Below are 27974 nucleotides of genomic sequence, written 5' to 3' on the forward strand. Positions count from 1 at the left end.
CTAGAATTGTTCCGATAAGCATTGTTGTTGAAATTATTATTTTTAATAAAGTTTACATCAACATGTTGTTCTTGAGCAACCAATGAAGCTAATGGAACATTATTAGGATCAACATTAGTCCTATCATTCGCAAGCATAGACATAATAGCATCAACCTTATCATTCAAGGAAGAGGATTCTTCAACGAGAATTTACCTTCTTACCTTGTGGAGCTCTTTCCGTATGCCATTCAGAGTAATTAACCATCATATTATCAAGAAGCTTTGTTGCTTCACCAAGAGTGATGGACATAAAGGTACCTCCAGCAGCTGAATCCAATAAATTCCGCAAAAATTTAGTCCTGCATAGAAGGTTTGGATGATCATCCAAGTAGTCAGTCCATGGGTTGGGCAATTTTTAACTAGAGATTTCATTCTTTCCCAAGCTTGAGAAACATGTTCATTATCCAATTGTTTAAAATTCATTATGCTACTCCTCAAAGATATAATTTTAGCAGGGGGATAATATCTACCAATAAAAGCATCCTTGCATTTAGTCCATGAATCAATACTATTCTTAGGCGAGAGATAGCAACCAATCTTTAGCTCTTCCTCTTAATGAGAAAGGAAACAATTTTAATTTTATAATATCACCATCTACATCTTTATATTTTTGCATTTCACATAGTTCAACAAAATTATTGAGATGGGTAGCGAGCATCATCGGAACTAACACCGGAAAATTGCTCTCTCATGACAAGATTAAGTAAAGCAGGTTTAATTTCAAAGAATTCTGCTGTAGTAGCAGGTGGAGCAATAGGTGTGCATAAGAAATCATTATTATTTGTGCTAGTGAAGTCACACAACTTAGTATTTTCAGGGTTGGCCATTTTAGCAGTAGTAAATAAAGCAAACTAGATAAAGTAAATGCAAGTAAACTAATTTTTTTTGTGTTTTTGATATAGAGTGCAAGTCAGGAAATAAAGTAAAGCTAGCAACTAATTTTTTTGTGTTTTGATATAATGCAGCAAACAAAGTAGTAAATAAAATAAAGCAAGACAAAAACAAAGTAAAGAGATTGAGAAGTGGAGACTCCCCTTGCAGCGTGTCTTGATCTCCCCGGCAACGGCGCCAGAAATTTGCTTGATGCGAGTAGTTGACACGTCCGTTGGGAACCCCAAGAGGAAGGTGTGATGCGCACAGCGGCAAGTTTCCCTCAGTAAGAAACCAAGGTTTAATCGAACCAGTAGGAGTCAAGAAGCACGTTGAAGGTTGATGGCGGCGGGATGTAGTGCGGCGCAACACCAGAGATTCCGGCGCCAACGTGGAACCTGCACAACACAACCAAAGTACTTTGCCCCAACGAAACAGTGAGGTTGTCACTACAAGAGAGTTGATATACTGTGACGAAAATCCTCATGACGGTGGGTCGTAGCGTCATGGAATAGGGTAACATGTGACGTGTCACACCTAGCGTCACAGATTCGCAGAAATCCGTGACACTCAGTTAATCACCGTCACGTGTTACAACATTCTGTGACGATATCGCTAGTTTCCATGACGAACGTGGTTGGGTCATAGAAGAATTTACTAGGTGGTGCTAGACTTTCATCACTTATTTACAATTAAAGTGGGATACATGTAGGTGGAACCCAAATGTTAGCAAAAAATAAGTAAAATCATAAAAAGATAAAAAGCTATAGAAAAATCGTTGTGCAAAGATGTGTATAGCCGGGAGTCAACCTACAACCTTATTAACCCTGTAGTGTCTTCAACATTAAAAAATCAGTTAAATTGAGGACCAACGGATAGAACCACGTTCTTCCGTGTGTGCGCGGGAAGCTTTACTTGGAGGTGGAACCGATATGTTGAAAAAAAAACATGTTGATGTCCCTTTTTACGTCTTAGGGGTTGGACCATGGAACTCTAAGATTTTTAAAGTTATATATTTCCTACTTTTTAAATTAGATGTAACTGACGGGAAAATCCTTCTATTTTTGTCAAACAATCCTTCATTTACCCCCGCCCTTTTTCACAAAAAAATATAGATAGTTAGCAATTTTTTTTCCTTTTCCTAAATTCCGGGCCGTAACTAACCTACTGTGGTATGCTCAAAAAAGAAAAAAATCTAACCTAGTGTGCCCCAACCGTCGGTCAGCAAAATAAATCACCCCACGATCTTATTCCGCGCGTAGCCCCCTCCTCGTTTTCTTGCTCCTATTCCACCGCTTCACGCCATCGATCGGATCGGAGGAGGAGCCCTCCGATCCGACCTCCCCAATGTGCGTACCGTCGGACTCCCTCCGATCAACACGATCCCAATGCGTAGCTGCGTCGCCGCCGGCCTCTCCTGCGAACTACCCTGCCCCAACACGCTGCATCTTCGCCGCCGGCATATCCTGTTGGATCGATGCTTCCCGCCTCACGTGCGACGTCCTACTCCGTGCCCCATCCCAGATGGACTCACGCGACCTTGGCCCAGTGCCTCATCCCTGATAAACTACCACGAGCGCGCCCCAGCGCCTCTTCCCGACGCCCTCCCCCAATCGCCCCTGATTCAACTTCTGTTCGATGACGGGTACTCCTTAACGATTTGATTCCTCTGCGTTTTACTTGTGGCGTTCATGCTGAAACAAAGCAATAGTATGGGATACGATGTAGTATCTGGTTACGTGCTAGTTAGTTCAACTTGCAAATTTGTTCACTAGTAAGCTTTGTTACCTTCGCTGCAATTCGCCATTGATCTTGATGTGGCTCCGTGATTTGCCTAGATTAATCACTGTCAGGTTTTGATTGAGCGGACTTGGTTGTAGCCTAATTCACTGTGAGATTAGTAAGTCATTAATTTTCCTTTGTATTTGTATCTAATGTCTACCACAGACTTCCTTGATTCACTCTTTATATTTATCTATTTGATAGTTGCATTGTCAAATCTGTTCTTTCATGCCATTTTTTTTTTGCTGTTAGCTTTCTTCCTTCAGAAGGTTCTTGAAGTTGGGATTGTTATTTGGTTTAGGATCAGGTAACACATTAAACACATGCAAAAGCATGTTAATTTTGAACTACTATTGATCGCCAACTTTATTAGCTCCTTTGCTAATTTCTTACCTAGTATAAGATGCTACCGGTAATTGCAATCTATCATTGTTGTAATTGCGTAGTCCGGCTGATGGTTTAATAACTTATTCCCCTCATTTGGGAAATTGTACGCAATGCATGGCTCACATCTGAGTTAGTCATATATGATGTGAAGAGTTACTCGGTAATATTTATATTTTGTTTCAGCCCTAAGTATCTAAATTATATTTGCTGCAGTTGCCCTTTCCATTGGATTACATATATGCAGATCATGGGCGCAAGGTACCAATTTGAATGCTCAAGCATTAGTTTACCTACTTGAAGTTTTATACTGTATGCTATATGATATATGCGCACTATATACTGGAATACTGCTTTGCATTCACAATGTATGTTAAACTTGTTATATTGGGATCAACGTGATTGATAGTGTAGTAGCAAAAATTTCTTATCATCTGCAGGTCAATACATGTGGGGTTTCCTCCTTGGAGGATGGAGAAACATCACTTTATTAGGATCAACGTGATTGATAGCGTAGTAGTAAATCTTGGGTATCACTCTTGGCAAGTTTGGACTTGTAACCATAGGTTATTATTGACTCAAGTGTATGAATCATATTCCGAAAATCTCACACTTACTACTAGGTACCGAGTATGGCGGTATGTGTATGCATCTACATCTGGACACAGTTTCATGATTTACTATGCTTCATTATATTTTATTTCAAATTTTAGTAAATTTGAATGCTAAAATTATTATGGGTAAATGCCGCTAATTATTTTTTTAGGTCCAAGAAGGATGCACAACCTGTTGGAAAAAAATCTAGACTAGGTAAAAATCTACATCCTTTGTTTTTTCTAGTATGTCCATTTAGAGATGTTACTTAGTTAACCGCTGCAGGTTCTGTTCATAACATCAAGGTATGATGCTATATTTATTGTTAGGTTGCACTCTTGTGTCAATCGAAATCAAATTCCTGTATAAAACTTTCTAATTGAGTGCGAGCAGGCTCAAACATAGAGTGGACTCGAGGATACTTCGGTTGGAAACAATTCTTGGCTTCTCGCGTTTGCTTCAACTTCAGTCTGCACGGAAGTGAAGAATAACCATGTGTGTTTGTAGAATTGGAGAAAAACATTAGTAGTGTAGTTTCTGATCGGTGCAATGGAATAGCTAGTGCGTGCAATTTATGAGTTTCAGTGTCAATTTATTTCAGCACAAGTGATACTTTGTAAAGACAAGTATGTACTTTCTACTTTCAAGCAATAAAGAAAGATTTACTATGAAACTAAACACGTCCATAGGGTGCCGCACAAATATGTATGGGCCATTTCCGATGATTCAACAAAAACTGAATTAGTAAAGATGCCAATCAAAGCATAAATTCAAAATATTTATTTATTTTTGGAAAAATACGAATTAATAATCTAGGATTTTTAATGAACTAGTCTCATGACATCACCTATGATGTCACCCACATCCGTGACGCTAATCTGTGACGTTCTTTAGCCCTGCGATGGTCTCCTATGTGCTGACATCACATATGACATCATCCATATTTGGTGACGTTTTCTCGTGCGCCGCGTCACTAGGTAGTAATCTGTGACGGGGATTCCGTGACGATGCTTGTGACGCTCAAACTACGTCACGAAGGGGTCTTTCGTGACGTTTATTGCTATTGCATGACGTATTGAGCTCGTCACAGTATATCAGATCTCTTGTAGTGTGTCAATCTCACCGGCTTGCTGTAACAAAGGATTAACCGTATTGTGTGGAAGATGATTGTTTGCAGAGAAAACAGTAAAACAAGTATTGCAGCAGATTTGTATTTCAGTATTAAAAGAATGGACCGGGGTCCACAGTTCACTAGAGGTGTCTCTCCCATAAGATAAAAGCATGTTGGGTGAACAAATTAGAGTCGGGCAATTGACAAATAGAGAGGGCATAACAATGCACATACATGGCATGATAAGTATAGTGAGATTTAATTGGGCATTACGACAAAGTACATAGACCGCCATCCAACCGCATCTATGCCTAAAAAGTCCACCTTCGAGTTATCGTCCGAACCCCTTCCGGTATTAAGTTGCAAAGCAACGAGACAATTGCATTAAGTATGGTGCGTAATGTAATCAACAACTACATCCTCGGACATAGCGCCAATGTTTTATCCCTAGTGGCAACAGCGACAACACAACCTTAGAACTTTCTCGCATCGTCCCGTAGTGTCAATGCGGGCATGAACCCACTATCGAGCATAAATACTCCCTCTTGGAGTTAAAAGCAAAAACTTGGCCGAGCCTCTACTAGTAACGGAGAGCATGCAAGATCATAAACAACACATATGTAATAACTTGATAATTAACATAACATGGTATTCTCTATCCATCGGATCCCGACAAACACAACATAGAGTATTACGGATAGATGATCTTGATCATGTTAGGCAGCTCACAAGATCCAACAATGAAGCACAATGAGGAGAAGACAACCATCTAGCTACCGCTATGGACCCATAGTCCGGGGGTGAACTACTCACTCATCACTCCGGAGGCGACCATGGCGGTGTAGAGTCCTCCGGGAGATGAATCCCCTCTCCGGCGAGGGTGCGGAGGAGATCTCCAGAATCCCCCGAGATGGGATCGGCGGCGGCGTCTCGATGGGTTTTCCGTATCGTGGTTTTTCGCGGGGGTTTCGCGACGGAGGCTTTAAGTAGGCGGAAGGGCGAGTCGGGGGGCTAACGAGGGGCCCACACCATAGGGCGGCGCGGCCCCCCTTGGCCGCGCCGCCATGTGGTGTCGCCACCTCGTGGCCCCACTTCGTATGCTCTTCGGTCTTCCGGAAGGTTCGTGGCAAAATAGGCCCTGGGTCTTCGTTTCGTCCAATTCCGAGAATATTTCGTTACTAGGATTTCGAAACCAAAAACAGCAGAAAAACGAACCGGCACTTCGGCATCTTGTTAATAGGTTAGTTCCAGAAAATGCACGAATATGACATAAAGTGTGCATAAAACATGTAGGTATCATCAATAATATGACATAGAACATAAGAAATTATCGATACGTCGGAGACGTATCATCCCTCACAGGATCGGCTTTCGGTTGGTACACATCGCTGCCACCAAACTCAATCCGGACTTGGAAGCAGTTGGAAGAACAGTTCCACGAGCAGTATCACTCAGAGGCTTCCGAGGCTGGCATTGCCGATCTAGCACAAATACGACGAAGCGCGGAGAAACGGTGGCGAATACGTCCGGCGCTTCGGGACCGTTAGGAACCGATGCTGTTCGGTTCATGTAAGTGAAAAAGAAGCGGTCGAGTTGGCGGTGGTGGGTCTCTCATCATCGATCAAGGACGTGGCCTCCCAAGCGGACTACCCTTCATCGGCACACATGGTGCGGAAGCCGTCGGCATATGAACGGCGCCACCCGGATGTTTACCAGGATAAATTCAAGCGCGCGGTGATCTCGGTTGAGGCGGATGAAGATGAAGGTGCTTGCGGGAGATCAAGAGGTAGCAGTGGCTGAATGGACTCGGGGGGCAAGCCCCGTATCCTGTAAGTGGGTTAAGCCACAAGGTCCTCCAAAAGGGTTTGACTTCGACGTGACCAAAGCTGAGCAGATTTTCGACCTCTTACTCAAGGAGAAGCAGCTAAAGTTACCGAAGGCCACAAGATCCCCACGGTGCAAGAGCTGAACGGAAAGCCATACTGCAAATGGCATAACACGTTCACCCACGCCACCAACGACTGCAGGGTGTGGCGTCAACAGGTCCAAATGGCGATAGAACAAGGGCGGCTAATTTTCAGCCAGTACGCCATGAAGGTCGACACACATCCCTTCCCCGCCGTTATCATGGTGGAGTATACTTACCATGGAGGGTGCCAGCCAGATTTCTCGTGCAATATCAACATGGTAGGACCTGGGCACCACTCTGGTAAGGACGGAGATGAGGGCAGCTGCTCTCATAGCAAGGACACGGAGGAAGCCGCTCCACGCGATCGGCTCCGTCACGATGGCAAGCGCTACATCACAGAGGGAGAAGTGAGGAACGTAAGATATCAGCGACTTCTCTCTGATCACCTCCTCAACAAGTATGTGGGTCAATACGACCAACGCCGGCGATACAACGACGATGATGAAAAAGATCGTTTGGCTAGGGACGACAGGAGACGTCGTCGGCATGATCGCGACGAGGAGCGATATGAGCGCCACGCCAAGGAAAAGTCGAGGGAGCAAGACGACGTGGATAGGCACTGGGACTGCCCCTTCTTCAGACACTGCTGGGATTCAGGAATGAGCCGATTGCCTACAATCGGCAACTGCCTAGAATGTAAACAAAAGAAGAAGGATGCAGCTAACGTGTCCGTGTTCAAACGTCTAGGGCCTCTCCCGCCTCGGAACAAGCATGCTGAGTCCGCTCGGGTGGAAGATCTCGAGGAACTAGAGGACGATGATGAAGAAGAAGACAAGTATCATCGGCCAAGGTGGTGCCCCGATGGGCTCAGCCGTTCCCAAAAGCGAAGGGTTCGAGCGTCTACGTGGGTTGGTGGAAGGCGAAAGGTTATACTGCACACGTTGAGGAAGGCGCGGCCTGATCTGGCCGCCAAAATTCAGCGAACCCTGGACGAAGAAGGTCGGCCACAAAGGAAAGAGTGGCGCCCCAGACAGAAGAAAGCCGATGATGAGACATCGGCTGGCACAAACATGGTCTTCATCCTTCCAACGGAGTTTAGCGCTCCAGGATTAGACGAAGCACCTGTGGCACAACTCGGATCAGCGGCCCACGGCCGGTCATCTTTGAGAAGCCACGAGAAAGCATCGACGTGACAAAGAACGGTGTTAGGCTGGTTTTATCCACCGGCCTGACCGTGTAACAAAAGCAACATCGATGGACAAACATGGCGATGCCGATCCAGGGGATCGACCCCAAGGATCTATGGAGGAACATTGCAAAACCTTCATCGAGCAAGCAACATGGAGGCCGATTCCAGCAATCGGCCAAAATTATCCTCACCATCCATTCTGTTTAGGGTCAGCGCCGGCCCTAATGGACAATGAGGCAATGGGTTTGCGTCGAGCGATGGGCTGGAAGAAGTCAACACTGTTCTTAACCGAGCCGACGTTCACATATAGCGCCTTGGCTAACCACATAGCCGATTTCAGCAGTTCCCTGACAGAATCGGCTCGGGGGGCACCTAATCGGATGAACATGTGCAGATGTACATATGTGCAGTGAAATGTTAGGGGCCGATAGGAAAAATCGGCCGGTAAAAAAAAAAATTCACGATATGCAGCCGATGCAAGGACATCGACTTTAGAACTATGGAACAAAGCCGATGCACAGTCATCGACTCTAGCACAATTACACAAGACCTACCGGCTATGTGCTCAAGGCTCAGATTTTCGCCAAGATGGTTTTCAGTTCGGCTTCAAGAGCTTCTGTTTCCTTGGATGGAATGTACAATGAGAGCAGCCTCGGCTGCAATGAGCACAACCCTTTGCGCCAGTTTAGCGGTAACATCAATTTGGCATGCAAGGCAGCCTCTTTCTCATTAAGCTGTTGGTGTGTCATCTACGACATCGGCATTCAGTGGAAGAAAGCTGATCAATGGGGGCAAATTCGACTGACTTTTCCTGGTGGCTGTCTCAGATCACCAGATTACCTGAGGTCAAAGCCTTTTTGTTTGATCTGTGCATCCTCGCTGATATTCTCGCCTCGATTAAGGCTCGGGGGGCAACTAATTTGGTAGATGCTTTATTTTTGAGAGCCGATTGGAGTTGCATCGGCTGACCCTGCATCATGACCTTCTCCGAAAGCGGTGAGCTGTTTGCAGAAGAAGATTGTTAAAGCTACGGAGAGGAGCCGGAAAGGGAAGCCGTCGTCTTGTACAGGGTTTGGACCGTCCTGTTGCTGCAAGAAAAGGAAGGAGACTGGAGTCTCAAAATAGCCGATGAACAGTCATCGGCTATAGGATTGCGAAATATCATGGTCAGGTATCAAATCACAGTCTGAAATTGAGAAGTGCTTGATTGACGGTCTAATCGATATCTGAGTCCGGCTTCATGGGCGTCTAAGGGGAAAAATCCGATACGTTGCTATCGGTCTCGGTGTGGCAAGCGGAAGGTTTGAAATTGGATTAATTGAAAGATAAAATTCTCATTAATTCAAAGGAGCGACTTTACAGGAAAGAGCCGATGGCTCTCAAAAGGGGGATCTGGTGCCTAGTGCACTGCTACTGCTAGGCCTACTCCACTAGTCGTCGCTGTCCTCATCGCCGCCGTTGTCGATGTCGTCGGCGCTGCTCCCGGGAAGTTCCTCGTCGCTGCTGCCCCGGCCCTCGGCCGGAGCTTCTTCTTCCTCGTCATCATCATCATCCTCGCTGTCCGCCCAAGAGCGGAAGCGCTTTGTCGGCGGGTATCCGATGGAGGAGGAGGATTCATCCTCCTCCTCTTCCTCCTCATCGTCATCATCGTCTTCGCTGTCCGCCCAAGCGCGGAATCGCTTTGCCGGCGGATGCTTAGCGGGGGGGGAGGGATCATCCTCCTCCTTTTCCTCTTCTTCCTCTACTTCTTCTTCTTCCTCCTTCCCGTCGGAGGAGGTGGGTTTCACCCAGGGGTGGAGGTCGTCTTCGCTTTCGCTTATCAGCTCCCCTTCGATGAGGAACTTGAGGTCGTCTTCCCCATCGGTCGGAGGCAGGTCGCCATCCGACCCGACGAATGCTTCGGGTGGACCGTCCGGCACATGGTCGAAGTTCCACTCCGGCTCTCTGGAGGAGAAAGACTGGAGGGAGAGGCCGGAGGAGACGGAGGAAGAGGAAGACATTGCTACAGGGAAAGAGGGTTTTTTGGTGCCGACAGCTAGAACAGAGGAAGGGGACGAAGAGGGCTGATCAATCGGCATGGTTAAATAATGAGGAACCTAGTGGAGATTTAATGCCATTGCAGTCTCCGAGGAAGTGATGCTAAAGCTATCAAATTTTGCAGAGAAGTTGAGAAGACAAGGTGTCATGATGAAGGATGCTGCAACGGTTACGCTACGCCACGACATGACCCGACGAAGAAAAAGCGAGTGATTTTGGAATTATCAATTCCAAAACCGAGGGAGCATGTGTTATCACGAGGAATTTGACCGGAGTCGAGAGGTGGGCCGCGATTGGAGATGAGCTTGAAGAATATACATAGAAGAAATACATGAATCGGCCTTGTATACCAAGTTTGGGCTAAATTGCCCTTGTATCTGTAACATAGTAGGATACGTGTCGGTTAGAAATTAGAGTTTTACCCGTGCACGGTTAGGTGCACGCCCGAATTAGAAAGTCCCCGGACTATAAATATGTATCTAGGGTTTATGAAATAAACAACAACCAACGTTCAACACAACCAATCTCGGCGCATCGCCAACTCCCCGTCTCGAGGGTTTCTTCCGGGTAAGCACCATGCTGCCTAGATCGCATCTTGCGATCTAGGCAGCTTACTGTTTATTCGTCGTCCATGCGTTGCTCGTCCGAAGCCTTTTTGATGGCGAGCAACGTAGTTATCATAGATGTTTTAGGGTTAGCATTGTTCTTCGTATCATATGCTATCGTCAGTGCAACCCTTAGGCATCTAGCCGCCCTTACGCCTATCACGGGTGTAAGGGCGGCACCCGCTTGGTCATTATTTAGTAGATCCGATCCGTTATGATTGCTCCTTGTTCTTCAAGGATTAGTTTAATATCTGCATTGTTAGGCCTTACAAAGGGTTGGAGGATCCCGGCGGCGTGTAGGGTGTAGTTTGCTAACCCTAGACGGGACGTTCGAGGATCAACCTCGTGTTGGTTTTTAGGCCCTGTCTGGGATCGGCTTACGATCACCGTACGCGAGCGCGAGGCCCAATCACGAGTAGGATGTTCCGATTTTGCGGTGAAAACCCCAAATCGTAGTAGGTCGCTTTAGCTTTATCTTGATCAAGCGGGACCACCATCCGATCGTACACCTCGTACGCATCATGGGTGGATCGGCTCTTTGAGCCGATTCACGGGACAACCTGGAGCCGATCGAGGCTCGTATTTAACGTTTACATGTATGCCATGCGAGGAAACTAAGCGAGGCATCATCCAACACCTTCCTGGCCGGGTATAGGTCGGGTGGCACGCCCTGCGACGAGCATCGGACGTGCGTGCCGGAGGCTTTGCGGGCCGTCGCTCGGAGGGACCAGGGCCAGCCGCAGTCCTGGGAGATTCCCGGCTCTACGGTGTTGCCCGTCGCTGCCCGCCGGTGGGTTTCTGACCGCAACAGGCATAACAATGCACATACATATATCATAATGAGTACTATGAGATTTAATCAGGGCATTACGACAAAGTACATAGACCGCTATCCAGCATGCATCTATGCCTAAAAAGTCCACCTTCAGGTTATCATCCGAACCCCCTCCAGTATTAAATTGCAAACAACAGACAATTGCATTAAGTATGGTGCGTAATGTAATCAACACAAATATCCTTAGACAAAGCATCGATGTTTTATCCCTAGTGGCAACAGCACATCCACAACCTTAGAACTTTACGTCCATTGTCCCCGATTTAATGGAGGCATGAACCCACTATCGAGCATAAATACCCCCTCTTGGAGTCACAAGTATCAACTTGGCCGAGCCTCTACTAGAAACGGAGAGCATGCAAGAACATAAATAACATATATGATAGATTGATAATCAACTTGACATAGTATTCAATATTCATCGGATCCCAACAAACACAACATGAAGGATTACAAATAGATGATCTTGATCATGATAGGCAGCTCAGAAGATCTAACATGATAGCACAATGAGGAGAAGACAACCATCTAGCTACGCTATGGACCCATAGTCCAGGGGTGGACTACTCACACATCGATCCGGAGGCGATCATGGCGATGAAGAGACCTCCGGGAGATGATTTCCCTCTCGGCGGGGTGCCGGAGGCGATCTCTTGAATCCCCCGAGATGAGATTGGCGGCGGCGGCGTCTGCGGAAGGTTTTCCGTATCGTGGCTCTCGGATGCGGGGGTTTCGCGACGAAGGCTTTAAGTAGGCGGAAGGGCAGGTCAAGGGCGTCACGAGGGGCCCACACAACGGGGCCGCGCGGCCGGGGCCCGAGCCGCGCCGCCCTGGTGTGTCACCACCTCGTGGCCCCACTTTGTTTCCTCTTCGGACTTCTGGAAGCTTCGTGCAAAAATAGGACCCTAGGCGTTGATTTCGTCCAATTCCGAGAATATTTCCTTACTAGGATTTCTGAAACCAAAAACAGCGAGAAAACGACAAGCGGCTCTTCGGCATCTCGTCAATAGGTTAGTGCCGGAAAATGCATAAATATGACATATAATGTGTATAAAACATGTGAGTATCATCATAAAAGTAGCATGGAACATAAGAAATTATAGATACGTTTGGGGCGTATCAGATATTTATCATTTTGAGAAAATTTTAAATTTGATCAACAAAATATAAAATACATATTACAAAAATTATACCACTGAAAACTTATGTTGAATACGGATCAATGATATAACTTTTGTGGCATATATCTCATATTATTGTTCAAACTAATAGTCAATTTTTTTTCTCAACGTGCGTAATATCCTAATAAATTGGTATGAAGGTAGTACATTCTACACAAATTTTTTTGTTGCATAATAATCTATATTCTAGCTTTTAATCAATAAAATACAACAAACGAAGCGGCCAAGCTGACGAGCAGGCGTTTTGGATAGAACTGATCCAAACATGTAACAAATTCCCAAAATAAAATTTCGGCAAAATTATGTCACTGATGTAACCGTTTTGAGAAGCCTCTATGGCAAATGCGCTATGCTCTAACGCCTCTCCCAAAGCCACCACACAACTTGCCAGTGTGGCACGCAGGTCCCAGAGATGGTAGTGCCTTGACAGGTGGCATTACAGTACACAGTATAGGGTCTAAGTAAAAAAGCGCTACACTATTAAGCATAACGCTTTTGCTTGCATTCCTGCATTTTGTGGCCAAGGGTCAAAGATTTTTTTTTTCTAGAATATTAGCATTTCTTAACCCTTGTAGGCAAGGCGGATCTCCAGGAGGCGATGCCGCCGGATCTCCTGTACTGGTGGTACACAATGCCTAGGGCTTCTTCCACCGCTAGGCACCACTCCTAGAATGCCAACGCGGGAACCGGAGCAACCATCCCGCCAGAGCCTAAGCGCAGCTCCAGGTAAAGGACGTAACACCCCAGAATGGTTGCCACATCTGCGTAGCTCGTGAACTCCAGCTAAGGCGCACCAAAGGGACCGAGAATTGTTGTATCTCAACCATGGTGTGTCGTTATTGAAAAACATAAAAAGAGAGCCTAGAGAAAAAGGTCATTTTATGGGAATAAAAAAACAAAGACCTGGAGCTTTTTCTTGCTCTGTAGAATGTTAGATGAAAACTTTAATGAAGTTCCAGAGTTTTAGTTCTATCCTGGTTTGTGATGGTAGGGGGAGAGTTTGTGTTCTGGTAAACTTTGAGGCTTTGGTCATGTGTTATTGAACATGTTTATGCAGGTCCTGGTCTGATGGGTTTGGTCGTGTGATACGGATTGCTTGGTTCATCATGGCTTTCATTTTAATCGGGAGCCGCGAGCTCCTCAAGCACCTTCACTTGATCCTTCCTACAAGGGGCGGAGAAATCTATTCTGACTTTTTTCCCTTTGACTTGGGGGTGGTGATGTGGGGGGGGGGGGGGGCAATGGCAATGGCCCCCTTGGGCCTGTTTGTGGAACACCTACCTCGAACTTAGAGATGGACTTATCAAGGACTTCGCAGGCCGGTCACGATGAATTCAACGTATACTTTGTGTTTGGCCACACCCTCCAGACTATTGCCTCCCAGGACGGCTTGACGAACTCCGCCGTGAAGTGCATCGGCCAGCGTCGAGTCGGCGCTGTTTATTTTTCCAGGTCGTCGCAGAATGTGGGAAATGATTGAGCCACAGAAAACTCCTCGAACAGAAGGAGAGATTACGTCGTCACCACCCGCTAGTTTTGGGATGGGCTAGTTTGGGCATTTTAACTTATCTCTCAAACTAGGTCTGGGCCTACTACAACAACCATATAAGGGAAATTCAGTGGTGGTCGGAAACGTAAAATCTCGTTCCCGCTTTTGTTCCACCGGAAAAGGCTATTTCATTTATGTTTCTGTATTCGCTATTTAAAATTATTTGTTTTCGTATACTCCTTCCGTCTCACGAAACATGTCGAAGGTTTATTAAAATTTAAATATATTTGATATATCCAAATTCTAATAAACTTTGGACATGTTTCATGGGACGGAGGGAGTACCGCAAAATTCTATTCACATATGTTCCGTTTTCATTTTTTGGTGAATAAATCAATTCGAAATCTTTCCGCTCTATGTTCATCCTGCTAACACAGTGATGGAATGTGCTTGCTGCATTGATAGGGGTGAAGGTATGTGTGTATTTGTGAGCCATGTGCGTCTCTACTCCGTTTCCAAAAGAAAAAAAAAAGAAAAAGATGTTGGCACAACCACTTTTTTTTTTTTCAAGAGTCCGGCCCTTCTGTATCAGGGCCTGCAGCAAAACTGAGTAGGCCAGCAGGGAGCAGCTGGACGGGCCTCAACATGGTTATGGACGGCCAAGACCGCCGCTCGTGGATTGGTTCTCTGCGAAATTAGGCGATTGGGAGTAGCTAGCTCGACGGGAGTGGGACGTGCGCGTGAGTGATAGTGGTAGTGTGGGGGGCAACGAAGTGAAGGGCGTCGCTGTCGTTGGGTGTCAAGTTGGATCCTCAGCGAGTGGTCGCCGCCGTTCGACGTTGCCAGCAGCAGCATCTTCATGCCGGCCGGCGCGGCCTTATCCACAAGCTTGCGCACACGTTTCGCTGCACGCGCGTACATCCGCTGCTTATCCACACACTCCCCACTGGCAGCTAGCTAGCTACCTGGTCCTGCTGACCCCTGGCCGCTCGATCGCTTGCAATATCGATCGTTAATCAATTTCCTAAGCTCCTGTCAGCGTTGATCCATTACATGTTGCATGGCCCATGCAGGAACCCGCCGCGTTTCACTGGTGTTCCTCAATCGATCTCTTTCCCTTCATTCAAGAGGACAGCCGCCCGATAATTGCGGATAGGAAATGATCGGCTTCTTCCATTGACGAGCGGGCCATGCACGGATGCATAGCTAGCGACGTGTCGTGATTTCGAAGCCTACTGGCGGTGAACATGATGGGGTGAACGTGGTGGCCAAGTGGCGCCGCCGCCGTTCAAATGGTCAATTAAGGATCACGGTTGCTCTTTCCATCCATCTCTTTCCCTGCATACTAACCTTACCTTCTAACTCTTCTTCTTGCAAAAAAAAAATCTTGCAAAAAAAACTCTTCTTAGTGCAGAAAAAACTAAAGTAACTTTTGTAAAATAAAGATGTGATTTTGTTGAACAAAAAATGGTCCAGGATACTCTTACATTGGCCCACTTGCATCTATATACAAACTAGATCAAGACCAGGAAATAGGGCAGAAAGGAACTAAATAACACACTATAGGAGGCGATACCCCTGAAGGACGGCACTGACCAAACAAAATAGAGGAAGTATATATGGTATGCCTCCCCATCGAGTCTTCAAGTTCACGCCAGTGCCTGTTGTTGTGCCACCGGTGCCAATGCTAGGGTGCCACGTTGATAAGAAAGCACCGTAGCCAAGGTCTTAATCGTGTTGCAACTCCAAGCAAGATCATCATGACCCAAACGGCAGTGATTACGAAGTTGCGGGTGCAGAGAGCCGACATTGGACAACTCGACTTGTTGACGTCCCTCCTATATGGGGCAGGTAAATGATAGTATTATGAAAGTTTTCTTTGAGTTTGGGAAGGGGGGGAAGCCCCCCCCCCCACCCTTGGCCCCATGGTGCGCTACCTCTCTGTAGCTCAGACATGGACTGGTTGAGGACTCCGCCGAGGTTGCGGTGGATCCCTCTAGCTCGAATATGGACTGGACACCGTCGCGGTTGCGGTGTCACCCCGTAGCTTAGAGATTGACTAATGGACGACACTATCACAGCTTTGGTGCCTCCCTTAAGATTAGATAAGGGCCACCGGCAGGAAGCTGCTCCTCAGATGTATCTTTCTTGGCCCTGGAATACTCAATTATTAGCCCGACACTGGCTACCTTTACATATAGAGCCGCCTTGGTATTAGTCGAGTTAAACCGGGATGACAGCTAACTCAGCTGATATGCGAACTTGTGCATAAATGTTTAGATTCTCCTTCGGTTGTAGACTAAGAAACGTAGGAACATAAAAACCGACACAAACTAAAAAAAATAGAATTGCAGAACACATGAAAAATAGAGAATTTTCGATGGAACACCGTAAAATAACAAAAAACTACTCGATTCCACGCAATCGAGTTTTAAAGCAAGGCTGGAATGGATGTGTTTTAACGTCAATGGAACTCAGGCATGAGAACTCGGTGCCTAGAAACTCTGATACTAGTATCATTCATTTTATCCAAAGACAATCTGTAGAAATAATCATACAAAAATCCTATAAAAATTCATATGGCGTTTTTTTAAACAGAGCCAAAAGCTTTCCCTCGTTGATTAATTAAAAAGAGAGTGCCAGGTTTTTAGGAGAAAGCCATCCTAAACCCTAAACACACAACGCACCCACATCCAAGCCTAATAGAGACCCGAAAAACTGGATCGCACCCACTCAAGCTAACACAAGAGACCACAAAAACAATAAAAACGGACACTCCAAACACCACACTCCAACACCGTGATGACAAAGACAACCCATAACATTGGGAGCATCCATCAATCAAATCTGGATCCAGAGTAAACAGCAGCCAAGGTGGCAAGAAAAACACAAAACTCTCTAGCCACGACTGCTCCGGGCACCGTTGCTAACAATTTTGACTCAGCAATCCCATTATAAGTAGGAACCCCATGGAGATATGATGCACTTTGTAAAAGCCACCCGTTGGTTGCCTAACGATGCTACCCTCAATTTTGCTTAACACATAACCTCGATTAAGCATGTCTCACATATTCTAAAACATCCATGGTATTAAGAGTAGTCAAACCCAGCCACACGTGTGCATCAACCTTGACCCGGAAAAACAAGGGAAGCAGGATGGGACCCAATCGCAACCCGAGAATGCGTGATTCTGATGCAACATCAATCATGTACTACCTTTGTCTGAAAATAAGTGTCATAGTTTTATCTAGGTACGGATGAGATACATCTATTTCTAGAAGAAATTTAGAAACTTATTTTTTAACGGACGGAGCAATAGTGAGCTCATTAAACTCGTAGCTATAACGGTCCTCCTCCACTATCCTGAGTGGAAATTGGATATTTGAGGGGGGTTTGCCAAAAGATCAACTGAGGGCCTGACCACGGGAAAGCATTTTCTTGACCGGCTGGCTTCCGAGAGGTTCTCATCTCGATGAAATGATTGGGTCTCGTGTGCGTGATCCATTATCATGGATCAAGACTGGATGACCATTGCTCCATCCTCGATCTACATTGGATATTTTCTTTGTGGCTAGCACGCACCAACGTCATGGTCATCTCATCCCAGCTGCACTGGGCGGCCAGTGGCCCGCTCCCACGCGCGCGCGGCTGATTTTTGGATACTGGTCAATCGACAACCTGACCCGGCCGGCCTCTCCATCCATGCGCCAATGACCAACCCATCCCAATTGCTGGCCATCTAGGTCGTGCCAGCGCGCCCAACAGGACACTTCTTTTTTGCTGTTGCGGAAATCATGGAGGAACAAAGCCATGCATGGCTCAGGATCGATCGATAGTGGATACCGTACCAATCGAATCGGCCCATGATATGCATGCACGCGCCATAACTGATAGTTGCATCCCAACGCGTTTTCAGCATCTCATATCTCATATGCATGGTGTGCCCGTTAATGGAATTCCCCCGTTAATTAGATATTGTCCCATCACACCAATCGCTGCACTTGTGAATCTGTGATGTGGATTGATCGATTCGGTCCATCGGCACCTGTTGCATGACAAACTTTCCTTCGATTCGATCGATATATAGAGAGAGTATAGTTTCTTTTGTATTTTATCTATCTTTCCTTTTGGTTTTGGTTGTGCAGCGGTCCCACATGTTCGTTGTAACGTGTAGTTGCTATACTAATATAGAGGGATCAAAGCCAATTCAGAAGAGAGTATTTTTTTGGTGACACATGCATAGCCCAAGTTTCATTGGCAAAATTGATTTCCAAAATGGGCATATCCTCTGCATCAATTGATACATACTATTTTTCTACTGCCTCTGTCTAAAAAATACGTGTCTTATTTTTTTCTAGATACATCCATATTTTATTTACAGATATATCCATATCTAGAAAAAATGAGACACCTATTTTTGGACGGAAAGAGTACTACTTTGTTGAAAGTACTGCTACATTTATTCATAAAAGGATGTCACAAATTTATCTAAATTTGGATCTATTTAGACACTCTTTCGTGTATACATAGATTCGAATTTAGATAAATCTCCAACATTCTTTTATGGAGGTGGGAGTAGTAACTTTCAATAACCTCGGAGTTATTTGGAGATGAGCTTCCAGAAAAGAAGTTTCTACTTGCTTGTATGAGTATCCTAACAATCCTATTAAGCCCTGTGCCAAATCCTTAGATAATTGAGGAATATAGCACGGCGACTCCCTCCCCCACCACAGCGACTCCCTCCTCCACCACGGCGACTCCCTCCTCCACGGCCATCCATGTCCTCTCCCACTAAGATGGTGCAAGGATGGATCCACAAGCATTGTACTAGTATTGTACTGGCATCAAAATTTAGTACGTAAAGGATATCCAGTAACGTGCCCGGTTTTATCGGTTAACTGCCGATGGCAAAACAACGTTACCCTACACAGAATCAAGTCCCCGGGCATGATTCTGGGCCGCGCAAAAAATCTTTCGAGTCCATAACTTTTATCGGGTGTGCATTCAGCACTCCCGATGGGAGTAGCCCCCGAGTCTGGGCGTGGATGTTTGCAACCGAGTGCAAACTCAATCCAAACCACTCAAATATTCCAGTTTTCTTCGGATGCCTCTAATGCAATCACTAGTGCAAAAAATCTTCGAGACCAAATTATATCGGGTGCGCGTTCAACGCTCCTGATGGGAGTAGCCCCCGAGTCTAGGCACGAATGCTTGCATACGTGTGTAGACTCAAACCGAACCACTCGATAGTTTTTAATTTTCTTCGGATGCTTCGCGCGAAGTCAATACTTCTTGTGACATCATTGATGACGTAATCACTGTTGCGATCTGACTGACAGGACATGACCTAGCGGGCCCGCCCTACTTCTGCGCAGTTCAGTTTGGGGAATGGCCAGTATTTGCGCAGTTACCAAGACGTCTCCTCGGTTTTCGCGCACAGCGATGAAAAAGATCCTTTAATAGATTAGAAACAACGACACGTGGTCGCCTAATCTCAAACTTCCTTTAGTTTATAACCGCAGAGGGAAGATTTTACCCTTTCCACCCTTTCTTCTCGCAGCCCTTCTTCCTCGCTCATCCTTCTTACTCACAACCGCTGCGCCGCCGCCGTTCTTTAGATCTTCTTCAGATCTCCCTCACGATGGTGAAGAAGAGGAATCTTACTCTCGCCGCCAGTGCTACGGCTAGCGGTGCCGCCACTAAAGCTTCGCCAAGCGCACTGAGGAAGGGTGCATCGGATGCCTCCGCCTCAGCTCCTGCGCCGCCCGCGCCGGAGAGCTCCATGGCTGGACATGCGCATGGTGATTGGCCGGCTTCCACAACCACCAAGCGTGACGAGAAGAGGGCTCGGGGCCTCGGTATAATTTCATCTGACGAGGGGAACGTCATTCTCCCAGGTGCGGCTTCATGCGCCAATCCCCCCGCTGGTTTTACTGTGATGTTCTTGTCTTTCCTTTATCGTGGTCTTTCCCTTCCTACTCATGAATTCCTCCGGCGCCTCCTTCATGTTATGAGATCCAATTGTGGCAATTAACCCCCAATTCGATCCTCCATCTCGCTATCTTTATCACCATATGTGAGGCTTTCCTGGGCATCGAACCTCATTTCGGTTTATGGAAAAAGATCTTCTTCGTGAAGAGATACAACTGTAGTAGCGGGTCCTTCGTCACCGGCGGAGTTGGATTCGTTGTCCGCAAAGAAGTTAATTACTTCAATTTTTCAATGAGGGAATCCATCCAAGTATGGAGGTTGAAGTGGTTCTATATCAAAGATTCATCAGCAGCCGACATGCAACTACCCTGATTTGCCGATGTCCTCGACGCCGTGCCCAGGAGATCTTGGAAGAATATTCTATCACCCGAAGAGAAACCAACAGTCGACAAATTATTTGAGAGAGTTCTTCGAATCAAAGAATCCGATGGCCAAACCATGATAGGTACCGAGATAGCCGCCGTTTTCCTGAAACGTCGAGTCCAGCCAATTATGTCCAGGGCCCATCCGATGTGGTTGTATTCAGGCCCCAAGGAAGAGACCAGAGTGAACGTTGCCGAACTATCCGAGAAAGAACTGCTTGATGAAGTTAGTTCCTTGACTCATTTTAGTCAAGAAGACTCGATTCCGCTTCTATCTCTTCAACTGCCTTTTGATGTTGACCATCCGCCGAACGAGGTAATTCCCCCTTTGCATTTGTATTAACTTATTGCTTCCAAACTTATATTTTTCATTATTCTTACTTAATTCTTTCGACAGATCCTGATAGCTCCCGAACATTTTCAAGATATGTCGGATGACAATCTTGAAGAAAGAAATTCTTCCATTCCTGTAGATCCCGTACTGAAGAAAATATAAATCCAGAAGATGAAAACAATGATCCGATGAATCCCGAAGCTTTTTCCATAGATCCTAAATCCCTTGCTGATGATACAAGTGATACGGCGGAGTCGATCCATGACGATGATGCTGATTGTGCTGCCTTTGTTGATGCAGCTGCGGAGAAGGCGAATGTGCTGCCCTCAAAGAGGTCGTCTGGCGGGTTCGCCGATGAGATGATCTGTTTGATCTGTGAGTGTTTCCCACTGCGCCAGTCTTTAAGATTTTCTCTTGTATTAAGTTCTTATTTTGCCTGGTTCATACGCTTACAGTGATGAGGGCTTCATAGAGCCTCCTCCAAAGAAGGCCAAGTCAAGTTCTAGCAAGCCAGCTTTGGCAGCTTCTGAAGCTTCGGCTCCCGCAACAATTCCTGCAGTTCAAGTTTCGGCAGCTTCTTCCCTTTCTAAAGGGAAGGAGATTCCTTCGACTGCTGTTACAACTTCTCCACTTCGTGAAAAGCCTGTAAGCTTTCTTATTAACACGCCTGCTGTTGACAGCTTCCGAGTCTTTATAAACTTCTTTGAGAAGAATCCCATTGCTATTAATAACTACTTCTATTCGTTTCTTCAGGATATTCGATCAGTCATTTCTTCTTTGGAGGCCTTCGCCTCTCAATTCACCTCACTTGAAGCTGACAAGGTTCGGCTTCAGTAGGAAATTGATTCAACTTCCTCAAAGCTTGATAATGCAATCAAAATGGCTGCCGAAGCTCTTCAGAACGCTGATTCTCTGAAGGGAGAGCTTGAGCAGCTGAAGAAGAAGTTGAAGGATGAAGAAGCTTCGAAGGCCACTGCCGAAGCTCAAAGGAATGAAAAGGATAATCTTCTTCGCCAATCCATTTTGGCCCTGCTCAGTAATTCTTATCGGCTCAGCCTCTTTTTTAATTTTTCCTCTCTTGACTTAATTGTAACTTAACAAATTTTTCCTTTTCGTTCTTTGCAGAAGCTGTCGATATCCCTGCTGACGCCTTAGAGAAGCTCCCGGATAACTCCCCTGTCGATGCTTTGTCATTGTCCCTTGAATCTCACAAACTTATTCAAGCCCTTCTCCATAATAATAAAGGAGTCATGCTGAGGATGCACTCGATGATTTTTCCCAAGGCCGACCAAAACAAAACTTTGGAGCAACTAACAAATGCTTTTGCTGTCAACACAAAGGAAGTTATTGAGGTATTCAAACGCACTTCACGCACCTACGACGCTCTCCTAGATTTTCAACTTATGATGGGTCATGGCTTCAAAGCCGATATTGAACAAATGTCCAAGGAGCTGCCAAAGGAACAAGATGGGCGACTTATTGACTTAAGTGTCCATAAAACTTCAGCGCTCAAGTGTGATCGTCAGCTTCTTGAATTGGTTTCTTCAAACAAATCAGCTACTTGCCCAAGCTTGTCAACTCAGACTCAAGCTCCTTGACTTCTTTTTTGTTGGATTGTAATCTTGTTTGTTTTAAAACAATTTCCTGTCATAAGACCTTTTCATTGTAATGAATTTCGTATTGGCAATGTTGCCAATACGCTCTTGATGTAATACTTTCGACACTTTTAATTGCACGCTCCCGATGAGAGTGAGTCCAATTGATAATATCATAAACTCCATGATGAGGGAGAACCCAGTAGATCCTCCTCGGTTGATGCCCGATCTTTCACAGCGAGAACCTGGGGTAGTAAATCCTCCCAACAACGCGATGAACGCAGCCTGGAGAAGAGGGAACGAATCCAGCAAGCAACGGATCGACGAACGATACACCTCAAACCAAGAGCTAGATAATCCTTGATGAACACAAGAACCTTCGCAGCGGATAATATAGATAAACGGCAGTGCCGTACCCCCGAAGGGATGATACACGTGAACACACGCAATGGGGAAAACCCTAATCTTTTGACTAAAACTTGATCTCCCTCTAACCCTAGCCGTGCCATCTCCTTATATGGGAGGGAGAGGTGGCCGGCCGGCCCCCTTATTGGGCCTAACCTAGTTCGACTTGGACAGGCCCAAGTCAAACAGACTCTATTAAAACCCTAGATGGCCCACAGCATGACCTGGCTACATTATTATCTCCTAATAACAAGATTATAACAAACTACTGGTACAACCTTAGACCCAAATATCATATCAATGGCTGTCCTAGAGTACCAGGCCCGGATATCCATATCACTCCATTGTGTTCTTAATGGTATAACTTTGCAGGTAGTTCATGTACCCTCCTTTACCGAAGGTTCTTCGGATGGTTCTTCTGAAAATGATCGCCTCCAACGCATGAAGGCTCGGATCGCCCAGATGGAGAAGGATATGCGTGGTATTCATGCCATGGCCGCTGTTATAAAGAAGAAGGGCGAACTAGCCACCGACGCAGAACGATATGCCATTACTGAGTTGCACAAGGCCACATAAAGTTTGAATTGTAAGTATCCTAACTTTTTGTTCCTTATCCTCTTGAATAATAAAGATAATCTCTTGACTTTACTTCCTTTATTGCTTCCTATATTCATAGCTCTGAACATATCAGAAGAAAACAAGCGTATTCATGAACGCGTAAATGCCTTGACCCATCTTGCATCTTTGGATGAGGTTTTCTGGAGGAATCAATCAAAAGCTTCCATTGTCGCGAAGTTTCAGGATCGGGTGCAACAAGTGCACCGATTTTTCACCAAGTGCTATACTGTCTTGAGAGTAATGTGGAAGATAATGTTCCCCCTGAATGAGGTTCCTCCTACGCTACTGACTTTGATGTCTCAATTCGGTAACGTCAGGAAGATCCGAAGCTTGGTCCGCGCACAAGTTGTTGCTGGAGCTCAATCTGCCTTCGCCCTTCTTCTGTCAAAACACCCATCCATAGACCTGATGGCCATCGCAAATGCCGATGGTGATGTAGGACATCTCTTTGCCAAAGCTCATATTCCTTCTACCATTGTAGTCGACAGGCTAGAACATAATTCAAAGGTGATTGAAGAAGCAAGGGTTCTAGAAAGAGAGTCCTGAAAGATATTTATGCTCTTGTAATGTAAATACTTTAGTGCCTGCTGCAACCGAACATTCGGATGCATTGACTCGACGGAAGGTGTATATATGTACTTCCCTTTTGCTTTTAATTGCATTTAAGTGCTGTTGGCAAGATTTAGTATGAATAGAGTAAATCTTAATTACTCATGTTACATCCGTATTATGATGTATATGTAAGTTTATCGGCAGCAAATTCTTTGAGTGATCAGCTCATGTTGCAGGTTTGCAAAACCTGTCGTAAGTGCAACTTTTCTTTCAACCGATGTATGTCTTGACAGTAGCTCCCAAACAAATTGATGGAACTAAACCCGCCGATGACTCTGTCGCTCTTTAAGACTTCTGTAGTTTAAAGTACCGGTCATGGGTCGTTTTGTAAGTATGTGTTTATTATCCTTGCTATCTGCAGCACTCTCGTATTCTTGAGGCTTTTGTAACAAAGGATGAAAGCGATATTCCCACCAATTTTGCATCGTAGCACTCGTATTTTCAGAGGCTTTAGAGTGCAATCTTGGGTATATTTTCAAGTAAACCAATGTTCGCAATAGTATATGAAAAAAAGTCTTGATAAACTTGTTCGGGTGTCCTGAATTACTGCAATACTTCAGACAAAACGAAACTTGGGTCTTTATTAATAAAGTAAGCAAAGACTAAGTGGCTAAAAAGCCTTAATGAAAGAGAAAAAACTAAATGTATATAATGCTACCCATCTTCTTAAACAAGAGGAGGGTTCTTCTTATCTTTGATCTTGTCTAATGTGCCGGTGGCTTTGGAGGCGTCGTTGATTTCATCAGGAGTACTTGCAGCAAGCGCTAGAGCTTTACTGTCTTTGGCAGAGGCCTTGCTGTCAGCTGTCGAAGGCCCAACTGCCGAAGCTTTTGGAGCAGGATCATCCGGTTTCTTCTTTAATTTCTTGGTGCGCTCATCTTCCTTATCGTCAAGTGCTAACGATTTGGAGGGGAAGTCGACAGGTCCTTGTTTTATTCCAAACTTGGCAGCAATCCTCTGAAACTCGCGATCACACTTATCTGAGCTAGCGTGAAAAACTTCCATAGACTGTGATGTTTGTTCTATTGTTCCCTGACGTCTTGAGCTTGAGATATGCATAATATGGCACAACCATGAACTTGGCATAAACTGGTCTCCCGAGTATAGCATGGTACTGTGATTCCCAATTTACGACCTCGAATTCGATCTTTTCCATCCTGAAATTATCAGGTTTCCCGAAGACAACATTCAGATAAACTTTGCCAAGAGAATACGCTGGTAAGGTCGGGAGGATTCCATGGAAACATGTATCTGTTTTTTCCAACATCCTCATTGTAATTCCCATATTTTTGACTGTGTTCAGGAATATCAGATTTAATCCACTTCCACCGTCCATGAAGACCTTGCTCATATTGAATCCTCTATTTGTGCTTCAACTACCAGGGCAGCATGACCTGGCTTTGGGATTGTCATTGGATGGTCCGCTCTGTTGAATAGAATGCTCTGAGATGACCAATCGATGTATTCTGGAATATTGGCCATAATACTTTCTGCGAGGTTGATTTCTTGAGTTAGCTTCTTCATCTCCCTTCTCGAAACACCAGTTCTGTGAATCATGCTCATCTGTCCCCGTGGTGGAGGGAAGGACTCATTAGAGTTGCGGGGCTGCACTTGCTGAACTTGGTGCTGAGGTGGTGGCGGTGGTGGTGGTGGACTTAGCTGCTGCTGCTGGATAAATTTCTGCATCTCAATTAACTGTCGACAATCCCTGAGTAGATGACTCAAATTTTTCTTATCATCCTTAGGGTCAATGTACGCATGTAGGTAACAGGGAGCGTTTATCTGTTCAGCAAAAGGCAATTCATTGTAGTTGTCACGATTCCTTGAATTATTGCGATTGTTATCCTGTCGATCATCTCGCCTATCGTCGTACCGATCATCCCGACGATCAGAATATCCTGCGGCTACCATGTTAGTATCATCATATCCGCGGTCCTTCCTTTTCTTACGGCGATCTCTTCGACCGCCCGAGTCATGCCTCGGTTGGTCGTCATCTTCGTCGTCACTGCGTGGACGAGGCTTTCATACGTTATCCTCGCCATCAGCCCAACTATTGGCGATTTCCATTAACTTGGTAATGGTCTTCGGCTTCTTACGCCCAAGCTCCTCTATGTAAGATTCGCGTCGAATACCATCGCTGAAGGCATCGATTGCTCTGTCGACAGAGACATCTTCAGCAACGTTCAAGAGTTTGGTGAAGCTCCCGATGTATGTACGCATCAACTCCTTCGGCTTCTGCTGACAATGACGTAATTCATCGATTTCGACAGGCCTTTTATATGTTGCCTGGAAATTTTTGACAAAAGCGTCTACCAGATCGTCCCATGATTTGATGGATCCCTTCGGTAGTCCTCTTAACCAGGCTCGTGCAGAGTCCTTCAGGTAGAGCTGCAAGCACTGCATCGCTGCTATTTGGTTTCCCTTATGTAAGATTACGGTCTGCAGATAATCATCTATCCAAGACCTCGGCTCATGTTGCCCATCATATTTAGCGACATCCATAGGAGTAGGTTTGAACCTTTTGGGCGGCATTGTCTCGCGGATCTTGTAGCTTATACAATCAGCTCCCCTCATCTCGCCGTCGTACTCCTGGCTTTCCTTGGAATCATCACTGTCGTATTCTCCCTTGCCGCTCGCCGTCGCCTGGCTCTGTCGATCCTGCTCTGAGTAATTTCATCTCGAGCGTCCCTTGAACCATGTCTCGAACCGCTAGCTTATCTCCTTCCGTGGAACCAGCTTATCTCCAAGGATTGCGAGGCTTTCCAGGGCACCTCGATGAGCTTGGGCCATCGGACCTTCGGGTGCTGGTTGCTGGTTGATCAAATATGCCACGAGGTTGGCGGTTGCTCCTTCGACGGTCTTTGGTCTCAACATACCCGCAGTGTCTGTGGTCATCAAGGACTTGGATAAGTTTGACGTTATTTCTCTAGCATCATATTCCAACAACCGAGACAATCTTGATCGATGCTTCCCTGCACCTTGGTTGCTTCGAGATGCACTTCCTCGTGAGGCCCTTCGTCGTTCACTAGATTGATCTGCTGCGAGTAGACGTCGATCGAGAGTGGCCTTCTCGTTTGATAGTCACTCCCGATTCTTCTCCAAAATAGAACGATATGCATTGAGAGTTCCAACCGAGGTTCCGGCAGGAAGTGGCGCATTGTTGATTACGGCAGCTCGAGCTGCTACCCACTCTTCCTCTGCGATAGTATAATTGCTATTGTTGTTACTAGCTCTATTTTCAGAGTTACGTCGCCTCCTAGAACGGGGGGTGCGGTATCCTCCTCCTCCCCCGTTCGCCGCGTTTCCTGCGTTGAGGGTAGCGTAGACTTGGTGATGCGTCATCCTCCAAGTGGTCATCTTGATGGTACTGTCGATGCTTTCCTCTCCCGATGAGTATTTGGCGCTGCATATGAACGGTGTATCACTCGATCCCAATCCGTGCCTGGTATCACAGTTTAAGCAGTAGTATGAAGTCATATCGGTTGTCATGGAATCATCGGAACCAATCGACATAGAGGATATTGACCGGGTGATCGATGGTGAAGAAGAATTCGTCGAGTCTGTCAAACCAGCCGATAGATCGACTAACGATGACGCAATCGATCTTGCGACTGATGGAGATGGTTTCATGGCTGATCCGGAGGCGAACGGCTCATGCAGCAGAAGGATCCCTTCCGTGTTGACGTTGTAATGAACGCTTCCAAACGTCATGCCCAAACCTCCTTGCAGATACGAAAAGGTCGAGCGGGACGAGTCACTGTGCGGGGTAAACTCGAAGGAACCGAATCGCATCGAATTCCCTGAGTTTGGCGACGAAGGGGCCGGTGGTGATGCCAGCGGTGTAGATGAAGCAGCCGACGACATTGCCGAATCTGCCGATGACGGATCTTGTGCCAACAGGGTTCCCACAGACGGAGCCAATTGTCGAGGGTACTCCTCGGCAATGCCCTCCGTATGGGGCTTAGGGTAGATGGAATCCTGTAGGCTGACACGAGACATCGGTTATCAAACAAGCGGGGAGAGCGATTTA

Source organism: Lolium rigidum, chromosome 7 (assembly GCF_022539505.1).
Source record: "Lolium rigidum isolate FL_2022 chromosome 7, APGP_CSIRO_Lrig_0.1, whole genome shotgun sequence".
In the NCBI taxonomy this organism is placed as follows: Eukaryota; Viridiplantae; Streptophyta; class Magnoliopsida; order Poales; family Poaceae; genus Lolium; species Lolium rigidum.